At 45.7% G+C, this 25,024-nt stretch overlaps 1 protein-coding gene and 1 long non-coding RNA gene across 7 annotated transcripts in view; both read right to left on the bottom strand.

The window, feature by feature from the left end:
• Nucleotides 1-25,024, bottom strand: part of LOC131818131 (zinc finger protein 585A-like) — an 83,844-nt gene that overhangs the window by 11,562 nt on the left and 47,258 nt on the right. The gene's annotated exons all lie outside the window — the stretch shown is intronic.
• On the bottom strand, nucleotides 15,946-24,549 carry LOC131818223 (uncharacterized). 3 transcript variants are annotated; one of them, XR_009348736.1, is made up of 4 exons: nucleotides 24,490-24,549; nucleotides 23,672-23,710; nucleotides 16,714-16,753; nucleotides 15,946-16,565 (listed from the first exon to the last, which is right to left on the bottom strand). It is a non-coding gene; the product is annotated as an uncharacterized LOC131818223 (long non-coding RNA). The 3 variants fall into 3 exon arrangements; XR_009348735.1 differs by lacking the exon at nucleotides 16,714-16,753; XR_009348734.1 differs by lacking the exon at nucleotides 24,490-24,549 and having other exon boundaries at nucleotides 23,672-24,474.

The following is a 25,024-nucleotide window of genomic DNA, read 5'->3' as shown; positions in this document are numbered from 1 at the left end:
CCTGCATCGGGCTCTCTGCTCAGCTGGGAGCCTGCTTCCCCCACTCCCTACCTGCCTCTCTGTGATCTCTGTCTGTCAAATAAATAAATAAATAAATAATCTTTAAAAAAATAAAGTGTACACTGTAGTGAGTTTTAACACAGATATATACCATTGAAACCATCACCACAATCAAGACAGGAAACATTCATCACCATCCAAAATTTTCTCAGAACTCTTTCTACTACATCCCTTACTCATTCAGCCACTATTCTCAGGAAACCACTGATCTCTTCTGTGATAATGGATTAGCTTACATTTTCAAGTCTTAAATAAACGGAATGATCCCGTGTGTTCACTTCATCTAAATTCTTCCACTCAGCATAAGTGTTTAGACTCATCTACGCTGGATATATCCATATTCTGTTCCTATTAGATCATGGATTTGTGCCCACAAATCCGTATGTCGAACCCCTAACCCCAATGAAACGGAAATAGAAGGTAGGGTATGGGGAGGTACTTCTGTTAGATTAGGCCATCTGGCTGGGACTCTCAAGATGACATTAGTGCTTTTATAAGAAATACCAAAGATGGGGCGCCTGGGTGGCTCAGTGGGTTAAGCCTCTGCCTTTGGCTCAGGTCATGATCTCAGGGTCCTGGGATCGAGCCACACATCAGGCTCTCTGCTCAGTGGGGAGCCTGCTTCCTCCTCTCTCTCTGCCTGTCAAATAAATAAAATCTTAAAAAAAAAAAAATACCAAAGACAAAGCAGGGGAATATGGCAGAGTAGGAAAAGGATGGCTCACCACCCACAGATGCACCTAGCCAACAACTACATATAACACAACTCACTCTGACAATGACCTTAAGACTAGAACACTTACTCCACAGCTGAATACAGAAAGCCAAATAGAGGGGGCCTGCGTGGCTCACTTGTTAGGCATGTGCCTACGGCTCAGGTCATGATCCCAGAGTCCTGTGATCGAGCCCCACATCAGGCTCCCTGCTCTGCAGGTAGCCTGCTTCTCCCTCTCCTATTCCCTCTGCTTGCGTTCCCTCTCCCATATGTCTCTGTCAAATAAATAAAATCTTTAAGAAAAAAAAAAAAAAGCCAAACTGAGTAGGGTAGGAGGGGTTACAGATGTTGTGCAGAACCAAACACCTAGCATGGCAAGCCACAAGTGGGAAGGGTATCACAGGCACACAGGTCCAGGTCCTCCCTAAGGATTAAGAGGCTCCATCCCCACAAAGGGCACCTCCTGGCCCTGGGGACCTGCACAGGAAGATGAGCCCCATAAAGTCTGACTTTGAAAATGAGCAGAACTTAACTCTGAGATATCTGAAAATCAGCAGGGCTAAACTATGGTAACAGCAGAGCCAGAAGGCTATCGGAAACTGAGATTCTGTTCTTTAGAGGGCCACCATACTGTAACACTCCGTCTGAAAGCTAGCACAAAAGGCAGCAGCTTGAAAAGCACCTAGGTCACACGTGAAGATTTACTGACTCATTTTGGAACATGTGCCAGAGGAGCAAGGATCTCTAGAAGCCTTCTCAAGGAAAAGATGTGCTGGTGGAGACCGTTATTCCGGCATTCCTTCAGCCTAGCTGGCCGGATGCCTGTGGGAGCCAGATCTAACCCTCTCCCTCTACATTGCTAGCACTGCTCCCCCCACCCTAGAGTTCCCTTGCAAACCTGCTCCACCTAAGCTACCTATCCCCCAGCAGGTACCCCTCCCCCAAAGCAGCTCTTATGCTGCCCCAGAGCATGGGCACCCCCAGCTGAGACAGGCACCTCTCCAAAGTGACTCCTGCCCCAGGGAGGAGGGAATCCTCCCTCCCCCAGCACACCAGCAGCAGCTACAGCGAGGTTATCTCAGCCAGCCGCAGCAGGGGCCAGCCCTGTCCACTAGAGGGCTTACAGGAGCCCTGGCCGGTTACTGCAGACAGAAGGGCTGCCAGCCAGCTCAACGACCCACATGCCCAGAACAGTCTCTGACCATTTACAAGAGCTTAAAAAGCACACTGAGGGGTTATACCCCACAGTGACTGGTTCTGGGGACTGGGGGGACTGCACCACTGGGACCCACAGAATGCCTTCTAAAGGTCACTACTTTCAAGACCAGGACTTGTAACTGACCTAATACATGCAAACAAACAGTCAGACAAAACACAGACAGAGGAATATGTTCCAAATGAAACAAGACAAAACCTCAGAAAAGAAAACTCAATGAAACAATCTACCTGAGAAAGAGTTCAAAGTAATGGTCCTAAAGATGCTCACTGGTCTTGACAGAAAAGTGGATGAGTTCAGTAAGACCTTCAATAAAGAGATACAAAATATATGGGCACCTGGGTGGCTCAGTCAGTTATGCATCTGCCTTCGGCTCAGGTCATGATCCCAGGGTTCTGGGATCGAACTCCACATTGGGCTCCCTCTCCCATTCCCCCTGCTACTGTTCCCTCTCTTTGTTAACCTGTCAAATAAATAAATAAATAAAATCTTAAAACAAAAACAAAAACCAAGGCCCATCTACACGCTGCCTACATCTATACACTGCCTACAAGAGACTCACTTCAGACCTAAAGACGCATAGACTAAAAATGAAGGAATGGAAACACATATTCCATGCACATGGAAGTGAAAATCAAGCTGGTGTAGGAATACTTATAATAAACAAAGTAGAGTTTAAGACATGGATTGTTGTAATAAAGAGAAAGAAAAGCACTGCATAATTATAAAGTTGACCCAACAAGAGGATACGACAATTTTAACTATCTATGCAACCAACAAAAGAGCACCTAAAAATATGAAGCAAACATTAGCAGACACAAAGGGAAACTAACAGAACCAGTAATAGAAAGGGACTTCAACAGTCCATTCACATCGACAAACAGATCACCTACACAGAAAATCAACAATGAACAGTGGCTTTAATCAATAAACCATACAGACTTAACAGACATATACAGAATACTCCATCCCCAAACAGAAGAATACACATTCTTTTCAAATGCACATGGAACATTCTCCAAGTCAAATCACATGTTAGGTCACAAAACAAGTCTCAATAAATTTAAAGACTGATGGGGCGCCTGGGTGGCTCAGTGGGTTAAGCCGCTGCCTTCGGCTCAGGTCATGATCTCAGGGTCCTGGGATCGAGTCCCGCATCAGGCTCTCTGCTCAGCAGGGAAACTGCTTCCCCCTCTCTCTCTGCCTGCCTATCTGTCTACTTGTAATCTCTCTGTCAAATAAATAAATAAAATCTTAAAAACAAAAACAAAAACAAAAACAAAACAGGGGCACCTGGGTGGCTTAGTGGGTTAAAGCCTCTGCCTTTGGCTCAGGTCATGATCCCAGGGTCCTGGGATCGAGCCCCGCATCGGGCTCTCTGATCAGTGGGGAGCCTGCTTACTCCTCTCTCTCTGCCTACTTGTGATCTGTCAAATAAATAAATAAAACTTTTTTGAAAAAATTATAAAAACAATAAAAAAAAGATTAAGGGAACCAAGAGCTGGTTCCTTGAAAAGATAAAGTAAATAAACTTTTAGACAGACTTATCAAGGCAAAAAGAGGACTCAAATAATCAGAAATGATCAAGAACTTATGGGCACCTGGGTGGCTCAGTAGGTTAAGCGACTGCCTTCAGCTCAGGTCATGATCCTGGAGCCCAGGGATCGAGTCCCACATCGGCTTCTTGCTGAGTCTGCTTCTCCCTCTGACCCTCCCCCTTCTCATGCTCTCTCATTCTCTCTCTCTCTCTCAAATAAATAAATAAAATCTTAGAAAAGAAAGAGGCCTTACAACTGACACCACAGAAATATAAAGGATTAATTATATACCAACAAACTGGACAACCTAGAAGAAATGGATAATTTCTTAGAAAAATATAACCTTCCAAGACCGGATCACAACGAAATAGGAAATTTGTACAGACTATTTACTAGTCACAAAACTAAATCAGTAACCAAGAAACTTCCAACAGGGGGCGTCTGGATTGCTCAGTCAGTTAAACACCCAGCTCTTATTTTGGCTCAGGTCACAATCTCAAGGTCATGAGAATGAGCCCTACATTGGGCTGTGCTGGGTGTGGAGCCTGCTAAGAGTCTCTCTCTCTTCCCCTCCCTCCGCCACCCCACCCCTACGAACAACCCACAACTCCCAACAAACTTAAAAGTCCAGGACCCAAATGATGTGGGAAACAGGCAGAAGAAAAATGTCCTTACCCACTGACAAGCCCTTGAAACAGGCACAGTGACATTCTCTAGGGACTCAACTGCCTCCACCTTAACACCTGGCAAAGGGCAATCATAGCCTGACCAACCCCCTCCCACCCCCAACCAGGATCCTGCAAGTCTACTTTAACAATTCCTTTGGAAGCTTCCTGTATCTCTAAACCCTCCAAACTGTGCAATCATTCCCAAGCATTTGACCCACTGATATACATCTAAAGAGTCTCATAACAAAGGTTTTATTACTGATAATGAGTCACCTTTTTCCCAAAAACAGCTAGCCCCTCAAGGTCCTGGAAACCTTGCTCCCAAAATTCCTCAGAGACTTATGCCATCCCTGACCCCCTCCCAACTTGCAAGCATATAATGGACCACTCCTCACAGTCCCTGGGCAGCAGCTCCTTCTGCCCACGGGTCCTGTCCTTGTGCTTTAATAAACCAGCATTTTGCACCAAAGATGTCTCAAGAATTCTTTCTTGGTCACTGGCTCCGGACCTCACTCACCCCACCGAACCTCACCTATCTTCTAAGACTTCATCACAGTGGCTTCACAGGTGAATCCTACCAAACATTTATTTTTTATTTTAGTATTTTATTTACTTTACAAGTAGGCAGAGAGAGGGAGAAAGAAAAGGAAGTAGGCTACCTGCTGAGCAGAGAGCCCAATGCAGGGCTCAATCCCGGGACCCTGAGATCATGACCTGAGCTGAAGGCAGAGGCTTTAACCCACTGAGCCACCCAGGCGCCCGTACCAAACATTTAAAGAAGTGTTAGCACCAATACTTCTCAAAATACTACAAAAATATAGAAAAGGAATTCTTCTAACTTCATTTCTTTAAAGTTAGCCATTACCCTACTATCAAAACCAGATGAACACACTACAAAACCAGAAGATTACAGACGGAGCAATATCCCTAATGAACACAGATGCAAAAGCCTTCCAACAGATTACCAAACTAAATTCAACATACATTAAGAATATCATTCAGGGGTGCCTGGGTGGCTCAGTGGGTTAACGCCTCTGCTTTCGGCTCTGGTCATGATCCCAGGGTCCTGGGATGGAGCCCCACATCGGGCTCTCTGCTCAGCGGGGAGCCTGCTTCCTCCTCTTCTCTGCCTACTTGTGATCTCTGTCAAGTAAATAAATAAAATCTTTAAAATATATATATATATCATTCAATCCCACAATGAAATGGGATTTATTTCAGGAATGTAAGTGATGAGGGAGCAGGAGGCTGACTGAAGACAAAGCAAAAGCTGGCACCTTGCACTCCTCTCCATCTGCTCCCCTCCCCTTGGTAATGTGTGTGGCATTCCTCAGGCACCCCAACTGCCATAAACAATAAGCAAATAGTTAACTTGCAAGGATCACAATCCTGCAAGACAGGAATCTCAAAAGCCTGTTTCCCACATCATTTGGGTCCTGGACTTTTAAGTTTGTTGGGAGTTGTGGGCTGTTCGTTGGGGTGGGGTGGCGGAGGGAGGGGAAGAGAGAGAGACTCTTAGCAGGCTCCACACCCAGCACAGAGCCCAATGCAGGGCTCATTCTCATGACCTTGAGATAAAGTCTCAAGGATTCTTTACAAATGTCTTAAATCTCACTAACAAAGATGATTGATAGCAGGATTATGACATCCCACCAAAAAGTCTCCAACTATCTTAATGTTAATGGCCGGCCTAAAGACGACATTGACCAAGCTGGGCAAGGCCTCCAGTATCCTGGCACCTTGTAGGTCCTCTTTAGCATAAGAAAACTCCGTTGAAACCTTTTCCCTCACCTTCCCCCAACCGCAGGGTACATAACCTGCCATCCCTCACAACCAGGGGCAGCAGCTCTTCCTGCCCACGGGTCCTGTCCCCGTGCTTTAATAAACCACCATTCTGCACCAAAGATGTCTCAAGAATTCTTTCTTGGTCACCGGCTCCGGGCCTCAGCCCACCGAACCTCACCTAGGTTCTAGAACTTCATCATAAGGATGATTCAATATCTGAAAATCAATCAATGTAACACAACATATTAACAAAATGAAGGATAAAAATCATATTACCATCTCAATAGGTGCAGAAACAGCATTTGACAAAATTTAACATTCATTCATAATAACTCAAGTGGGTTCAGAGAGAAATACCTCAACACAATAAAGGCCATGTTTGAAAAAAATGACAGCTAACATCATATTCAATGGTGAAAAGCTTCAGCTTTTAAATAAAAGCTTTTTTAAATAAATAAAATCTTTAAAAATAAATAAATAGTGTTGGGAAAACTGGGTAGCTACCTACTGTTGATGAGGGAGCAGGAGGCTGGCTGAGGACAAAGCAAAAGCTGGCGCCTTGCACCCCCTCTTCACCTGCTCCCCTCCATATGTGTAGCATTCCTCAGGCACCCATGACTGCCATAAAACGATAAATAGTTAACTTGCAGAGATCACAGTCCTGCAAGGCAGGAGTCCCCCTTGGTTTGCAAATGTCCTTGAGATTTACAACAAAGAAGTTACCTTATCAATAGCCCAATTTCCAAAGACACAACTCAGTTTCTCAAGTCCTAATGTCACCCTCCCCTCCATAAAAAACTGAAGAAGGAGGCAGAGGTAGAAGGAAAAGTAAATAAAGTTAAATTACTTCTAAACCTAAATCTCGTTAACAAGGATGCTTTATAGCAGGAATGTAACATTCCACCAGGAGACTCCCAATTGTCTTTATGTTAATGCCTCATTAGAGGGAAAAGTGACCTTGACTTATAGAAACCAGGCCTTCAATATCCTGATAGTATTCTTTGCCCCAATAGCCCTTCTGAACACCCCTTTGTCCTCACCTACCCAACACTCCTGTGTATATAACCAGCCACTCCTCACAACCCGGGGCAGCAGCTCTTCCTGCCCACGGGTCCTGTCCCCGTGCTTTAAAAAACCACCATTTTGCATCAAAGATGTCTTAAGAATTCTTTCTTTAGTCGTCAGCTCCAAACCTCACCCCACCGAACCTGACTTCGGTTCTGGGACTTCATCACTGTAAGGACCTATTTAGAAACTGTCCCTGCCCTCCTTCCCCCAGGGGATTTACTTGGAGACAAGTCCCGGAAACTAGCTTCAGGTAACAAAGCCCAGATACAAAGGTGGGTCAGGCCAGGTGCAGACACAGATCAGTGGTGGTGGTGGGGGGGGGGGGGGATGCACTGTGTCTCCCTGGTTACCAAGGAGTATGGGCCCCGCCCTTTGGGAGCCTTTTTGGCGCCACCAATCAAGGTGTTAATAGGCTGGGTCAAATGTCTACTAGGGTAAATTGTAACTCAATTGGCCACCTAGAATCACTGTGAAGTTTCCTGTGTGTGTTACAATCTCATTGGCCACCTGTTCGTGGCCAGGCCCGACCACATGGCCTTCGCCCTTAAAAGCTTGTCTGTGAAACAAAAAAGGTCTCCCCCTCTTGTAAGAGGTTCGTCCCTAAACTTTGGGTTAGATTCTTGATGCTTGGCGCTAAATAAAGCTTTGTAAGACCTTCGCTTTGTATCAGTCTTGCTCCTTTAATCACGGACCCATTATTGGGGCATAACACTACAAAAGAATGAAACCGGGCCACTTTCTTACATCATCCACAAAAATAAGCTCAAAATGGATTAAAGACCTAGACATAAGTCCTGAAACCATATGACTAAAAGACATATGCAGGAATTTTTTTGACATCAGCCTTAGCAACACTTTATTCTAGATATATCTCCTCAGAAAAGGGAAATAACAAAAATGAATTGGGACTACATCAAAGTAAAAAAATGACGCATAGCAAAGCCAGCCATCAACAAAACAAAGAGGCTACCTACTGAATTAGAAAAGATATTTGCTAATATATCCAATAAGGGGTTAATATCCAAAATATATAAAGAACTCACACACCTCAACACCAACCCCCCCAAACAAGCCAATTAAAAATTGGTTGAAGACGTAAATGCACATTTTTCCAAAGAAACATACAGATGGCTAACAGATATGAAAAGATGCTCAACATCCCTAATCATCAGGGAAATGCAAATCAAATCCACAATGATTTATCACCTCACACCACTCAAAATGGCTAGTATCAAAAAGACAACTCTTGTGCATTGTGCGTGTTTGGGAGTTGGGGGGATATGTAAAGTGGTGCAGCCACTCTGGAAAACAGTATGGAGGATACATAGAAAACCAAAAATAGAAATATATACGATCCTGTGAATTGTGTAAGACTGATGATTCACAGATCTGTACTTCTGAAGCAAATAATACATCATATATTAGTAAAAAATAAATACAAATAAAATAAATATTTTAGTAGTCAAAAAAAAAAAAAAAAGAAAGAAAAGGAAAGGAAATATATACAAAAAGAAAAAAGAATTATATACGATCCAGTAATTCCAATTCTGCCAATTCCAATTCAGGGTATCTGCCGGAAGAAAATGAAAACACTAATTCAAAAAGATATACACATCCCTGTTTACCACAGCATCATTCGCAATAGATAAAATATGGACCCAGGCTAAGTGTCCACTGATAGATGAATGAATAAAGATGTGAGGTGTCTGTGTATATATGCACCCAAGAGTATATTACTCAGTCATTTAAAAAAAATGAAATCATGACGCGCTTGGCTGGTTCACTGGTAGAGCATGTGACTCAATCTCCAGGTCATAAGTTCAAGTCTCACTTTAGGCATGGAGATTATTTAAAAAAACAAAACAAAACATCTTGCCATTCACAACAACATGGATGGATCTAAAAGGTATTATGCTAAGTGGCATAATAAATCAAAGAAAGATAAATATAGGATTTCAGTTATGTGTGCAATCTAAAAAACAGAAACAATCAAGCAACAGCAGTAACAAGTATTTATTTTGAAGTAAGCAGTATTTATTTTTACAAATAAAAAAGGAGCCTAATGAGCAGGGAGCCTGATGTGGGGCTCCCAGGACCCTGGGACTGACCTGAGCTGAAGGCAGATGCTTAATGACTGAGCCACCCAGGTGCCCCTTAATTTTAATGATAGAAGTGCACAGTGGTTAAGTCATTATGGGTTTAATTTTTCATTTTAATAATGACCCTTTCCAATATCTTTTTATGTAACTTTTGCCATAACTTCCTTTGGAAATATCTGTTCACATTTTTTGCTTGTTCTTTTAAAAAATTATAACTATTGATATTCCTTATTTTAGATACTTGTCCTGTTGGTATCTTTTGCAAATAAAGTCCCAATCTTCTGCTTCTGGGCCTGCCATAATGCATATACTGGTCAGTTGGCTGGTATCCCGGTAAGTCCCTTAACAGTGACTCCTCTGCCTCGACAATTTCAAATGACCTATCTTCAAGTTTACAGATTCTTTATTCTACCTGATCAAGTCTGCTACTGAACCCCTCATAAATTTTCTAGTTTAATTGTTGTATTGTTCAGCTCTAGAATATCTGGTTTGTTCTCTTTTACAGTTTCTATCTCTGTTGATATTCTTACATTGTCCATGAATTGTTTTCTGATATTGTTGTCTGTGTTCTCTTAAGTAACTGAGCATCTTTAGGACAGTTGTTTTAAATTTCTGTCAAGTAATTCAGAGGCCTACATTTTTATAGGGCTAGTTTCCAGGTTCTTTCAATTGAGCCATGTTTCCTTATTTCTTTGTATGCTCTGCATTCTTTTGTCAAGATCTGGGCATCTGAAAAAACAGCAAACACTTCCAATCATTAAAAACTGTGCCTGTGCAGGGGAAGACCTTCACTAATTCCCTAGCTCAGAAGTTCTGGGGTCATTCAAATCTCTTCTATGAATGCATATTTCCTGGGCTGTGTCTGTTAACTACAGCATATATGATCGCCTTTAAGTATCTTAGTTTCCTGGAGAGGCTCTTTCTTGCTTCTTTTTAGAAGCCACAGCCACTTCCTGCCCCACAGAACAGGATAAGTATCTCCCTGGCCTCATGTTACCTACTGCATGGTATCCAGAAAGGTCTTTGTAAACCCAGTCAAGACCCAACTGATCCCTCTGATGAGCCTCACGGCCAGAGGCAGCTCTGAAGCCTGCTATGTAGTTCTCCCTGCTTAAGTCTGCTTCCCGCAACAACCACCACAGCCCAGAATGACCTGCAGATTTCAGATACCCCTGGCCTCTTCCCATTTCTGTGCTGCACTTGCTGTGCCTTCTGCAGTCAGAACTTTCCTTTTGACTTAGTCCTTCATTCAAAGTGCAGCTCCACCAGTCACCCACCTGAGTCGCAAAAGTTCTCACAGATTTGCCGCTAACCTAATCCTCCAGCCTGAATGAAATATCCCAGGCCCCACCAAAGTTGCCACAAAATCTACGAAGTCCTTTGAGTGAAATAAACACTAGCTCCAAGGACTGAGTATTAATGTGCCAACTCCTATGCCTCTCTATCCATCTCATGTCCACTCTTCTACTAGTACCCTTCATTGGCTCTGAGTCTACCCTGTCCTTGACATTTTCACCCTTTGTGCCACTTATTTCACTAAGTATGTGAAAACTCAAAGCCATCAACCAGATATCCAAGCAAGAGGCCCACTTCTCAGCCACCACCTTTCCTTTCCTAGTCTGAAAATGGTTTTACCATCATTATCTAGAGATTGCACCTCCCAAATATAACTCACCTACCTGGACATATACAGTTGCCACCATATGTTGGATGTTTCCATCCTGAACCCCTCCCCAGAATTCCAGATGTGGGTGTCTGGCTGCCTACTTGATGCTCTCACTCACTGGTCTCTGAAACACCTCAGATCTTAAAATAGCCAACAGAAAGTTACTGATAGGATATCCCCAGCTAAAATTACTCTATGATGAATTTCCCCTTATCTGCTGGAATTTTCATCCTTCCTGTTGTTTAAATCAAAACCTTTGGGTCAGGGGCGCCTGGGAGGCTCAGTGGATTGAGGCCTCTGCCTTCAGCTCAGGTCGTGATGCCCGGGTCCTGGGATTGAGCAGGCTCTCTGCTCAGCAGGGAGCCTGCTTCCTCCTCTCTCTCTGCCTGCCTCTCTGCCTACTTGTGATCTGTCAGATAAATAATAAATCTTTAAAAAAGATTCGGGTCATCTCCAAATCCTGTGCTTCACTTTCTCACTGTTCAAAAAAAAAAAAAAGTTTATGCCCCCCCCCAAATTTGTATTTTGACACTCTACACCCCCCACAAGTAAACTGATGGTATTAGGAGCTGGGACCTTTGGGTGGAAATTAGGAAGGAGGTCCTCACTAGACACAAAACCTGACTATGCAAGCATCCTGATCTAGGACTTCTTGCCTCCAGAACTGTGAGAAATAAATTTCTGAAATTTATAAACTGCTGAGCTTGTGTTATTTTGTTATACAGCAATACTAAAAGACCAATCATGTGACTTCCCTTGCACATCAGGAAATCCAATGGACTCTTAATAAAAACTGACACACAGTCCAGCCATTTCTAAGCCACCACTCTGTCCCATGAACCCTCAACTGGACCACTACAGTGGACTCCACCCTCGATTTCCCTTCCTCTTCCCTCATCCTCACAATCTGTTCGCTATCATGCAGGCGGAAGAAGCCTGTTAAGACCTGGCTAAGAACATCTCCCTTCTCGAACCCAAAGTTCCCATCACCTCCAGTACAGGTTACCAAATTCTCAGGCAGCCATTCCGGTCCTGAATCCCATCTTTTTTTTTTTTTTTTTTTAAAGATTTTATTTATTTATTTGACAGAGAGAAATCACAAGTAGATGGAGAGGCAGGCAGAGAGAGAGGGGGAAGCAGGCTCTCTGCTGAGCAGAGAGCCCGATGCGGGACTCGATCCCAGGACTCTGAGATCATGACCTGAGCCGAAGGCAGCGGCTTAACCCACTGAGCCACTCAGGTGCCCCCTGAATCCCATCTTAATGCTCCCACCTGAAGTAAAGGGAAGCTATGGTTTCCTTAATGCTCCCAGATTACCTCCACAAATGTTTTTACAGTCCTGTATTGAGATAACCTTTCAACACCTGTTTATATCAGGTGTCCCAAATGGAAATACCCCCATATACCCCCAGGGCAGAGGCTTGGGGTTTCCCCAGGGTCCCTAGACCCAAGGTCTGGAAGAATGGCACGTAGTCCCTGCACACTATACTGGAGAATACAGGAGTGGGAATAGGAGCCAGTGAGGGGCTAGGACACCCTACACATACTTGTGTATGTTCCAAAAGCGCGTCTGTAGCCGTGTTTTAACCGGCACGTTATAAATGAACACATGTCAGGTTTCAGTGGGCTCAGACTCTTCTGTGTACCCATGCCTGGCCCGTAAGCGAGTGTATTTATGACTGGAGTCTACCTTTTATGTCTCAGAGTTTCGTCTTACTAGCTCTGCGTCCTCGAAAAAGGAGTCAACCTCCTAATGCCTCAATGTCTCCATCACTCTCCTTCCGTCTGTTTTTCCAATCAATAGCCTTCGTGAAGCCTTAAAACCCTGTCATTCGTGTCGCTTTGTTTACAATTATCCACAGCTGCCAGAGTCCCGACCACGCAGGCAGCACCCTCGGCATGCTCCTCCAGGTGAGACTCCGCCTCAAACACTGTTCCCCTCAGGCACAACCACCCCCAGCGGTCCCGAATGTTCCCAGCTCAGCGGCACCTCCACGCCTTTGCAGAGGTCGGTTCCTCTGCCTGCAACACTCCCCCACACCTAATCACAACAGTGAAATTAAACGCTCCCCACAACTATTCACCAGTGAAACGAAACCGGGAAGCTGAGATGTCATGTTTATTCAGAGTCATTGTCAGAAACGGGACCCCACCTACTAGTGCCTCGTTATCCTAAAGTGACGTGGAATGTGAGGACATGAGCCGGCGCCCCTCAACCGGAGCTTTAGGATCTGGGTGGCGATGAGGGGCGGAAAACGCAGCATTTACCTGAGCCGGGTCCCTCAGCGTGACTGCCGCCATCCGGGCCTGTGAGCGAAGCGGGGCCGGGAGCGGGCAGGCGGTTCTTAAACCGGCCCTAGTGCGGGGCACCCCGGGAAGCGTCGCCTCGCCTCAGACCCGCCTCTGTATGGCGGGGTCAAAGACTCCTCTGACTCCTTCTCTTGGAGTCCTCTCGCACACACCCAGCGCTCCGGAACTTCTGCCCGGATGAACACAGGGGAGAAGCCAAAATGACCGCCCGGAGGAGGACGCCGGAAGTCCCGCCCCGCGTTCGGAGTCACACACGGAAAACGCCTGTTGTGAACCTTCATTGGTTCAGCGAGGCGGCCGTTAGGCGCGGAGCATACAGGGTAATGTAGTTCCCACGGATTCAGACGCCGTGTGTAAGGGTGCTCGGCAGCCCACCCCCAGACAATTTTCGACCCAGGAGCTGCGTTGGGAGATGCCGTCTTTGAGTCCAAGAGATTAGAAGGGTCTTTGTCTCTTCTTAAAGAAGGAGAACTCAAGTTTTGGGGGGAGTGTTGTGTGTTGCTTGTAGCTGTTCACCCAAGAGTGCAGGGACGTGTTATTCCGGATGAAGCTCCGCTTGCTCCAAGAAGCTAAACATATTTCAGATATTCCCAAAGGCTACAGATTCAAATACGCTTACCATCCGTAGTTATGCAGGCTCAACAAGTCACGTTGCAATTCAAATCCATATCAGTCGCTCTATGTTTGATCAGGGACGACAGAAAAAAACAGATTGGGTCATGACAGAAATTATTGAACAGGGATGTTGGACTACCCCGAAGCAGGAATACAAAGCTGATCTCTGTAATTACCACAGAAGGTATCTCCCTTGACTGTACAGTAAATTACTGTGTTCAACTTAGCAACACGTGTATCTATTTAGTATCTCCTTTTGGATAGACTGAAAGTCCCTACCTTTTGGAAATCTGACATCTATCTCAACAACAGAACTGTGAAAGACGTGCTATTCTTTATTTATTTGACAGGCAGAGATCACAAGTAGGCAGAGGCAGGCAGAGAGAGAGAGGAGGAAGCAGGCTGCCCACTGAGCAGAGAGGCGGACGTGGGGCTTGATCCCAGGACCCTGGGATCATGACCTGAGCCGAAGGCAGAGGCTTTAACCCACTGAGCCACCCAGGCGCCCCAAGACGTGCTATTCTGATAGCAGACGGTGGCTTCAGGGTTTACAGGTGTTAGTACCTATGAAAAGGGTGCTCTGATTTCCAAAATGCAGAGGGTAACTTAAATCTCTGTGCTCACCTCATTACTGGAAAGTGGTTATCATTTCCCTGGCGATTACGGGGAGTTTTCTTTTTTTATACTTTTTATTTTATTTTATTTTATTTATTTGACACAGAGAGAGATCACAAGTAGGCAGAGAGGCAGGCAGAGAGAGGAGGAAGCAGGCCTCCCGCTGAGCAGAGAGCCTGATGCAGGGCTTGATCCCAGGAACCTGTGATCATGATCTGAGCCGAAGGCAGAGGCCTAACCCACTGAGCCACGCAGGCACCCCTACAGGGAGTTTTCTGCATGAGGAATTGACATTATCTGAGAAAAACAGCTATAAAATGCAAATTACACAAAGCTACTGACAATAGCTCTATAATGATTCAGAGATTGTGTCAGAAAATGTCTCAGTGGAAATACCAGTGAATGATAAAAATGTGAAGATCTTAAGAGAAATTGTAGCAGTGATGTCTGAGAAAAGATATAGTTAAGCTGAGTATGTGACTAAAACAATCATTCTGATGACTTTGTCTCCTGAATTTGATTCTTATCCATTCCTGAAAGTAAGTGATACCAACATTCAGGAAAAGCTAACAGGGACGTTAGGAATAGGTCGACTTGTAAAAATATAAAGGGAAGCTAAAGTGTCTTGCTTATTCACTGTTCTAACAAATAATCAAGAGTGTTTGGCTTCAAGAACTTATTGTAGATGCAAAGAAGACATCTGGACACAACGGGAGAAAGACTCCTTCCCTCCTGGGGGTTATATTATATACAAGGAAGTCACAGAATTCATGAAAGAAGAAATCCTAAATCATCTAGCATCTTGGAATGTGGTAGGCACAATGGAAGAACATAATGTGAATGTGCTTAGAAGTATGGTCTGTATATTACATAACCTGTACAGATCCCTTCTTTTTTAGTATCAGTTAAAAATCCTGCAGATCTAGGGACGCCTGGGTGGCTCAGTTGGTTGGACGACTGCCTTCGGCTCAGGTCATGATCCCGGAGTCCCGGGATCGAGTCCCGCGTTGGGCTCCCAGCTCCATGGGGAGTCTGCTTCTCCCTCTGACCTTCTCCTCGCTCATGCTCTCTCTGTCTCTCTCTCTCTCAAATAAATTTAAAAAATCTTAAAAAAAAAAAAAATCCTGCAGATTTAGAGGTGACTCCTGCTATTGTGAGAAACACTGTGACCTGGTCTACAAAAACCACAACAGTACAATGCAATGTTATATCAGAATCACCTGGAAAATTGTTAAAACGTAGATTCTAAGGTCTTGATCCACAGAATCTGTTTCACTGGGCCAGTTTCTGAAACGAGAACAAGCATTTCTAACAAATCACTGGGTGACACGAATGGTAAAGGTCTAGGAATTAAACTTGGGAACCAGGGCGCCTGGGTGGCTCAGTGGGTTAAGCCGCTGCCTTCGGCTCGGGTCATGATCTCAGGGTCCTGGGATCGAGTCCCGCATCGGGCTCTCTGCTCGGCGGGGAGCCTGCTTCCTCCTCTCTCTCTCTCTGCCTGCCTCTCTGCCTACTTGTGATCTCTCTCTGTCAAATAAATAAATAAAATCTTTAAAAAAAAAAAAAAAAAAAAAAAAAAAAAAAAAATAAACTTGGGAACCAGATTTTGATGAAAAATGAGGCTGCCTAGATTCAGGCCTTGCAGTGTGCCACAGTGAAGAATTGCAGACTCCCAGAGGCAGAGCCAGACTTCCTCACATCTGTTCCCTGAGTGTCTCTGCAGTGAGCAAGTCATGCTAATGGTAAACCTGGCTGGAGTCTTCAAACGCTTAGGAGCCTATGAGGGCTCCACCTACCCAAGCTATCTACTCACCTGCACATTTTGCCTAGAACTTATTCTGAAAATACACTCACGTAGTTATCCCTCTTATCCTTCAGGTTTTTACCCAATGACCCCATTATCAAAGACGCCTCCCTTATTGCACTATGTAATATACATAAAAAGTTAATATTCACCAAGCGTGTGATTCCAGCATTGCACCCTGAAGTATTAACACAAGAGAAAATAAATATAGCCACATAGCAAATTATATTAAAACGTCTGTAGTGGGGGCGCCTGGGTGGCTCAGTGGTTTAAGCCGCTGCCTTCGGCTCAGGTCATGATCTCAGGGTCCTGGGATCGGTCCCGCGTCCGGCTCTCTGCTCAGCAGAGAGCCTGCTTCCCTCTCTCTCTCTCTCTGCCTGTCTCTCCATCTACTTATGATTTCTCTCTGTCAAATAAATAAATAAAATCTTTTATAAAAAAAAAAAACCACGTCTGTAGTGATTTTATTTGTAACAACCACTACCAGAAAGCAGTCGATATCCATAAACAGATGAATGAATATACAAGCAGCGGTAGTTCATAGAAAATCATACCTCTCAGTGATATAAAAATGATGAACTATTCATGCTGAATCTGAAAAAAAAAGAACATTCTGCAGAGGGCACCCATGGGAGGAAAAAAAGGGTAAACAATTTACTATTTCAATCATATAAAATTCTAGACAATGCAAACTAATCTGTTACAAAGGAAAGTAGACCAATGGTTGCCTGAAGGGCAGAGAGAGAGACACCACTGAAGTGCTGCACATAAATATGGAGTGAGAGACAGGTCCATTTTCATGATTGTGATGAACTTCCTGGGTTAAGTGAATTTCAGCTTACTGAGCTGTACAGTTTAAATACGTACAGTTTACTGCACATCATCTATACCTTATCACAACTTTAGAAACGGTTCAAAGTAAAAATTTGGATTTCCTACTGGCTTATAAAATCCCACTCTGCGACTCCATCTCTCCTCATGCCCCAGGGATAACAGATACAAGCAAACGATGAAAGCCATTTCCACTCGATTGGAAAGGAAAGCAGGCTGCAGCACTAAGGCCACAATCACTGACCAAGACATGTCCTTTCTCCCAACTCCCTGGTTTTCCTCCCAAGACAGCAATGGCCTTGAGACAGGGCGCTCAAAAAAGCTACGAGTCATAAAAACTTTACATTTATTTTTTTCTCAAATGCGCTCAGCTACACAAGATACACCCTTCTAGAAATCCTGAAAATTTCTGTACCTGCTCATCCTTCACAGCCATAGTGACTAAACCTGCAGACACCCTTTTAAAAGAGGCCCATTCCAACCAGTTTGTTGTAGTCTCCTCACTCCCTATAAATCCAGTATAGGGGCGCGGGGGTGCGGGGGTGCGGGGTTGTTTGCTTGTTTTTAACAATCATGATTCCCCCTATAATCTTCCAACCAGTGGCACCTCCCTAAAGAATTCTGGACACCAGAGCACTTCACCGCTTTGCGGGACCCAAGGAATAGATTTCCCTTACCAGTGCTGAGCGCAATGCAGCATCCCCTCTGAATAAGAAAACAATTCTTACAAACACCAGAGTCTGTCACAACTCTATCCTCCTCAGATTGACCTCTGAACCTACAGAGTATCATGACATCCAAGCTACAAATCAGGACCATAACGCCAGGCAGACTTTTCTGGGAGGCTGTGGGCAGCAATGCAAACTAGGCCAAACAAAATAAAACAAAATGTTGTGCCCAAGTTTTCGTGTCTGAGACCACCCAAGGAGCCAACACCGATGCAATCACACTAGGGTTTATTCGACAAACTTAAGCTTGGGCCCAAGTATACCCGACACAGCAGGGTAGGGACTTGGACCCCAAGTCTAGTTAAGGCAGGGGTATTTATGTGTCATTACAAGAGGCTTGGGGGGTGGAGGAAGAGGGAAAATTTCAGACTTTCCTGCAGTAAGCTGATTAGCTGTTGCTGGGATGTTGCAGGGTTGGGTTAGTGATTTTTCCTGTTACTAAAGCTTAGAGGTTTTTCCTGGAACTAAAGTTCAGCCCCCGCTCACTGGGGCCTGAGATGGCTGCTGAAGCTAAGATGGCTATACTCTTGCTAAGGTTAAACTTGAGACACTTGAAGTGGGATGTCCTTAATTTTCTCGGCCTCCACAAAAACAAAACAAAACAAAAAGAATATATATACATATACATATATGTATATATATTCTAGCAAATACTGTCCTATCTGGGGCAAAGTTTGGACCCAAGAAAAGCTGGTCACATACTCATGCTAGCAGAACTCAGTTGTTCTCAGCAGAACAACTGGAATAGCTGTCGTCAAGCTGCCACATACACAGTGAATAGAAGCCCCAAATTAAAGGTGCCTTAAGTAAGGCCTTCATTACCACACAAACCAGAACTATGGAAGACAGGCTATTCCTAGGTTTGTGAGTTGGACGCTGGAAAATCCCATCACAAGGGTCATGTGAGACGAGTAACATCCCTGAAAAAGGAATCTATGTTTTCAAATCATGAGCATTGTCTTCTGGGCCCAAACTGGACCAGGTCCATGGCCTAACTCATGGGACAGAAAGAAATGAGAAAGGAATGATAAGGTTTCTTACTCATCCTTTCACAAATAGGAGAACAGGGAAGTTTTACTTCCCTAAACACAGTGTAGTTAGCGAATGAGACACACCCTGAGCACCTTCCAAAGGGTAGAAGTAGAAAAGCTTCCAGGTGTCAATCTGGCAATAACCTGGGAAGTTTAAAAATACACCTCTCGGGACGCCTGGAGGGCTCTGTAGGTTAAGCGACTGTCTTCCACTCAGGTCATGATCCCAGGGTTCTGGGATTGAGTCCTACATGGGGCTCCTTGCTCAGCAGAGAGCCTGCTTCTCCCTCTCCCTCTGCCTGCTACTCTGCCTGCTTGTACTCTCCATCAAAAAAATTTTTTTAAAAATACACACACACACACACACACACATATATATATGTGTATATATATATACCTCTCACATACCTGGAATTTGGTGGCTGTTCTGATATAGGAGATTAAATTCAGGCAGATGGCACCCTCATAAGCCACCTCCAGCGTTAGAAGGAATACAGAACTAACACACTCCCCGCACATCTACATTAATCCTCTGAGTTTCCTATGTGAATTATCTGGTAGTCAATGAGATAGGGCCTCTGCTGGGGAAGTTGTCACAAACAGAAGGCCTTCATCCAGGATGAACTTTCCAACACTGAAGGAGCACCAGAGCTTTATTTAAAGGACTTCCCAGATTCCCCATACTCAAGAGGCTTTCCTCCAGTGTGAATTCTGATGTTGGAAGAGCACGAACTTTAGCTAAAAGATTTCCCACATTCACCACACTCATGAGGCCTTGATTCAGTGTGAAACCTTAGGTAATTAGAGAGACTGTATCTGTAAGGAAGCAAGTTCCCACATTCCCCACACACATAAGGCCCTTCCCCAGTGTGAACTCTGATGTGGAATGAGGCTGGCCTTGATGCTAAATAATTTACCACATTCTGCACACTCACTAAGGCCCTTTCCCTGTGTGAACTCTCCAACGGTGATTGAGGCAGTACCTTATGGTAAAAGACTTCCCACATGCACTACATAGGTAACATTGTGTTCTGGAAAGGTCTCTCTGGTGCTGAATAAATGTGTATTTGTTCTCACAAGTTTTGAAGCATTCTCCCCATTTATAATGAATTTCTATATCGTGTAAGGCCACCATGCACTTGGCACTGCTCTTTGACTTATTGTTGGAGAGACCCAGAGCTGGTCAAAAAGTCCTTCCCAACCTCCCTACAGATAAAGGGCTTCCTTCACACAAAGAACTTGCAACTCTTATTGAATGAGGTTCTGCTTCTGAAGTGTTTCTCTCCAATATCCTGCTTCCGGAGCTATGGAAGGTTTGCAATAAACATAATCATTTCCCATGTGCCCCATAGGTGTATGGTTTCTGGCTGGTATGTGTTCCTTGGCACAGCCAAGCGCAAAATCTCTCAAGACCAGGCTATGTATCTCATAGGAGTGGGCCCTCTGGGCAGACACATCTGCCTTGGAGTCCTGACCTCTGACACTTCTATAGAAATCCTCTGCTCGAAAGGTACCTCCTCCTCATCTGCTCCACATCAACAACCTGAAAGAAATACAATGCTGGAGGAGTCCATGTTGACTCTGGTTGGACGAGACCACCCATATGCCAGAATGTGTTTGACAAACACAGGACAAGTCCGTGTGATTATCTGCAAAACAGATTTGGTTCCAGTTCAGCACAGTGTCTTTGCTCCAGGGAAATAAAAAGCGTAAAATGGGGAAGGTGTCAAATGGTGAAGGACACAACTACGACATGTGACATGTCGGGGGAGAGCCGGGTCTATAACCTGTTTCTCGGCAAAAAACCTCCAGCCAGCTCTTGGTTCCTGATAACGCATGCCCATTATGCAGAAGGGTAAGTCCAGGACCAAGAAAATTCAACTGCAATAGAGTCGCTCACGTTCAAGGCCTATTTGAGCAGACATGCACACCTCCTTGACAAAATACACAGCGGTCAATGCGGGCAGCACTGCAGATGGAGCGGTGAGGAAAGCAGGCAAGACATGGAGTCCAGAGAGGCAGAGACTGGTCACGCAAAGGATATGAGAGTAGGAGTGACATGCAGAGTGACAAGTAGGCAGAGGATCAAGACTGGTGAGGAAAGAGCAAAAATGAGGTGTGCCCACAGGCACCAAAATACTAATCAAACAGAACAGATTTCTGTTACAACCAATGTTCTGTTTCTTAAACACAGACCTGATGGGGCGCCTACGTGACTCAGTGGGTTCAGCCTCTGCCTTCGGCTCAGGTCATGATACCAGGGTCCTGGGATCGAGCCCCGCATCGGGCTCTCTGCTTGGCGGGGAGCCTGCCTCCACCTCTCTCTCTCTGCCTGCCTCTTTGCCTACTTGTGATCTCTGTCTGTCAAATAAATAAAATCTTAAAATAAATAAATAAATAATAAAAAATAAAAATTAAACACAGCCCTGATTTACTCCCTCCCCCAGGGGCCAATCCTCCAGATCAGGATCCTCCTGAGCCCATCTTGCTGTGGCTGATCAACAGCCGTCTGTGAACCACATAAAGCCTCTCCAACCTACTCCCAAGATGAGCAACTACATGGCACCCGCATGATGCAATCACCAAGGGGAAGATGTCACAGAAGAGCAGAAAGTACTGGGCCAGAACAACTCCGTATTTGATTGCCTGGCAGTGTGGTGTGGGGGTGGGGGGTGTCTTGGAGGACAGTCTTACAGGAAGAGATCATGGTCCCCATAACTGTAATCATGTCGGTGTTAGCAATTTCTGGCATGGACAGTCATGAAGAAATGTCAGCTAGAGGAAAGAAGTAGCAACTGGTGTATTCGGGTGCCTAGATCTGCAGGCCAGGGAAAGGGCAAGCAAAGAATAATTACAATGACCATCAAATGCCTGACCTTGTGCTGGGGCTGCTCAGGGGGAGGGCAGTGCACATAACTTAGACTTACTAGCCACAGCACATACTTAGGCAATCAGGGAAACGAGCAGTGTTCATGGGCCCGATATGAGGAGGCCAGACCAGCCCCTGGGAAAAAGGGAAGAGAAAAGAACATCTAAGGATACAGCGGACAATCAGGGGCCATGAGAGGCAAGTTTTACAAGATCAAGAGGTGAGGTATAATCCGGTTCCCATAGGATGATGTGAAGGGCTTGTGCAAGTAACTCCATGGGCTTGTAAAGAACTGAAACACCCTTTAAAGGCATAAGCAGGAACGCTCTGGTCCTCCTGATGAAAAGGGAGTCTTGGCTAGGAGACCTGTTCAAGAATGGGGAGGAGAACCTGAACTCAGGCCATGTCAGGCACTCAGAGTTTCAACAGGTGCCAAGACAGCACATAATAATGGGCCTTAATTTTAGGCCATGAAATACAACTTAGCAGAAAACATCCAGAGTTCCTTGGCAAATTCCCACAGGACCCAATACTAGTCCAGAGCTCCCATGGCTCCTGCTAGAATTGGAAATGCCTAATCCTTCTACGAAGGCCTCCCTCCCTGGCTCTGTTCCATGCCTGAGACCAAGCCACACAGAACCAGTTGTGGTTGAAACCATGGCCCTCTTCCATTTCTGTGCTGTACTTGCTGTCCCCTTCACAATGACAATCGTCTCTATCCACCTAATCCCTATTCAAAGCCCAGTCCATTTATCTATCACACATCCCCGTACTGATTCTCACAGACGACCATAATCTGCCCCTGAGCATACCACCAGTCCGAATGACATAACCCAGGTCCCACCAAAGTCCTCACAAATCACTGGGAATCCACAGAGACGTGAATGAGCAAGAGCTTTGGCCTGAGTGACCTCTTGCCTCAATTACCCCTTGTCTCTGCATCTCTCTCACGTCCATTCTTATCTTGGAAACCTTGGCCACCTGCTAGACTAGTCTGTCTGATACACCCTACTTTTAAGGGCACAAATCTCCCTAATTGGCATTTATGAATTCCAATACCATCACTCAGGTACTCAAGCAAGAGACCCAGTGCTCAGCCCCTACCCTCTACTTCCTGGCCTATGAACAGCTTCACACCAATCAACAAGAAGGTTATACCTCCTAAACGTAACCACAGGTCATTTCCTTGAGTCCACACAGTAAATACCACATTCTGAATGTCTCCAATTTGAACTGTTCTTTTGATTTCCCAACTTGTGTTTCCAGCTGCAAATTTGATGCCTCTCCTCAGTGGTCTCTGAAATACCTCTGAATCTAAACATGGCCAAAACAAAGCTCCTGATATCCCTAGTGAACATTATTTCTACTACCAACTTCCTCCTCAGTTGGAACTTCCATCCCTACAGCTGCAGAGATCAAACACCCTGGTGTTATCCCTGATACCTGTTTCTCCCCCTCACCACCCACATTAGAAAATCTAGTTTCCCTTTTTAAAACATGAATCCATGGTTGCATCCAAAAATGTGACCACCCTAAACCACAGTCCTGGTCAATTAACCTTCACCTGGTTTATGGTAGTAGCCTTTGCCCTGATTTCCCTTGTTCCTCCTCATTTCCATGGTCTATTCTCTGCTTTACAGGAGACTTTTTTACTTTTCTGACATTATCTCTCTCTTCTGACCAAACCTCCTATGATGTCCAGAAGAGACACCCAATTTTTCAGACAGTCATTCCTATCCTGACACGTGTCCTCCTGCTCTTTGTTCACATCATAAAAGGAAACCTGTGATTCCTGAACACCCCCAACTCAGCTTTACCTCCTTGTATTTGCACATCCTGGTACCTGCTCCTCGGTTAACCCTAAACACTCGTTTATGTTGGATGGCAGAAATGGGAACACCGTCATATAACCCCTGACATCAATTTAGGACTCTGAGATTGGGGTTTCTCTACCGTCCTCAGACCCAAGGACTAAGAAAACAGCACGTAAGAGTCCTGAGAACATCTGGGTGTCAGTCAGGGCTAGGAAACGACTAGGACACCCTCTACATACCCGTGCTGGTTCCACAAGTACTTCTGCAGTCCTGGGAGTCTGTGGGCAAAGGCAGGCCTTTAAAGAATGCCACCACTGTGGGGAAAGGATGATGGGCTCTTGCCTCTCCGCACTCTTCCAGGCCCTGGAGCCCAGTGAGCTCGGGCTGTGTAATCAGTGGGCCTCAGGGCTCAATGCTGTCTTACCGGCTGTGTGACCCTGAACAGAGACTCAGCCTGCCAGTTCTCGGAGCACTCCTCTCCCACCTCCAAATTGCTCTTCTTTAGAACTCCCTAGGGGAATCTTGAAACGCTAATGGAGATTGTGTCCCTCCTTTGGCCAAAGTCCCCTTGGCGTCTAGCGTCCTCCCATGAAAGTACCGCACCTCCGCCCGCCAATCAAGGCGTCTCCGCCTCAGGCTCTCCGTCCCCTGGTCCCGAGGGCAGAATCCTCCCGCCTCAGGCCGCCTGAAGCCCCCGCCCCAGCGGTCCCTCAGCCCGGAGCCCGCTCCCGCACGCCGCCCGCCGGCGCTCACAAACGCGCCCCCGCCCACCGGCGCCTCCCTGTCCCGGACACCCGGGCCTGGGCCGCAGGGCCGCGAGCTGGCGCCCCGCGCTCGGGCCTTCGGGGTCTGGGCGGGAGGGGGGCGGCGGGGAGGCCCCGGGGGACGAGCGCTTACGGGAGCCGGGTCCCTGGACGCGGCCGCCGCCAACGGACTGAGCGGACTGAGCGGAGCGGACAACGGGCCAGCGGTCCAGGTCCCGGCCCGGAGCGGGGAAGCCCGGGACCCAATCTCTGCGGTAAGGCCGAGCCTTTTTACGCCTACTCCCCTCTGTTACCTACGCCTCAGCCCTGCGGAAGGGATCCCTCAGAACAGCAAAACGCGCGCTGGAGGCCGAAGTCCCGCCCCGACGCGATGCGCACGCGCAGATATGCTCGTCCTGATGAGTCTTCGGCTCCTAGGAATGCAGGATCTTGTGGGTAATGTAGTCCTAGAGTTCTGGCGGTGGCAGGATAGCGGGTTCTCCACCCTTGATAAACCAGAGTATCCAGCATAGGCTGCGCGGCACTAGGAGGGAAGCTGGAAAATAATATTCCTGTCTCAGGGGAGGAGGAGGCTTTGCCCATGTCAAACGCATTAAAAAGAAATTGTTTCAGGCTCCACAAAATCAGCCTACTCCAAGAGGATAAAAATCTTACCTGAGATGCTCCCAGATCTACTTAACATAAATAGCCTAATCATCCCATAATCAGTCATTAAATGTGTCCTTGAATAGCTGGAAACGTTATGTTATTGTTCTTCAAATGCTGTGGACTGAAGCACTATTCAGTGTTTCATTATGTTTGGTCAGGAAGAATAGAAAAAACTCCAAA

The sequence above is a fragment of the Mustela lutreola genome, chromosome 16 (assembly GCF_030435805.1).
Source record: "Mustela lutreola isolate mMusLut2 chromosome 16, mMusLut2.pri, whole genome shotgun sequence".
NCBI lineage: Eukaryota > Metazoa > Chordata > Mammalia > Carnivora > Mustelidae > Mustela > Mustela lutreola.
Note: the sequence above shows the minus strand (reverse complement) of the source record. Positions and strands in the feature narration are given on the sequence as shown.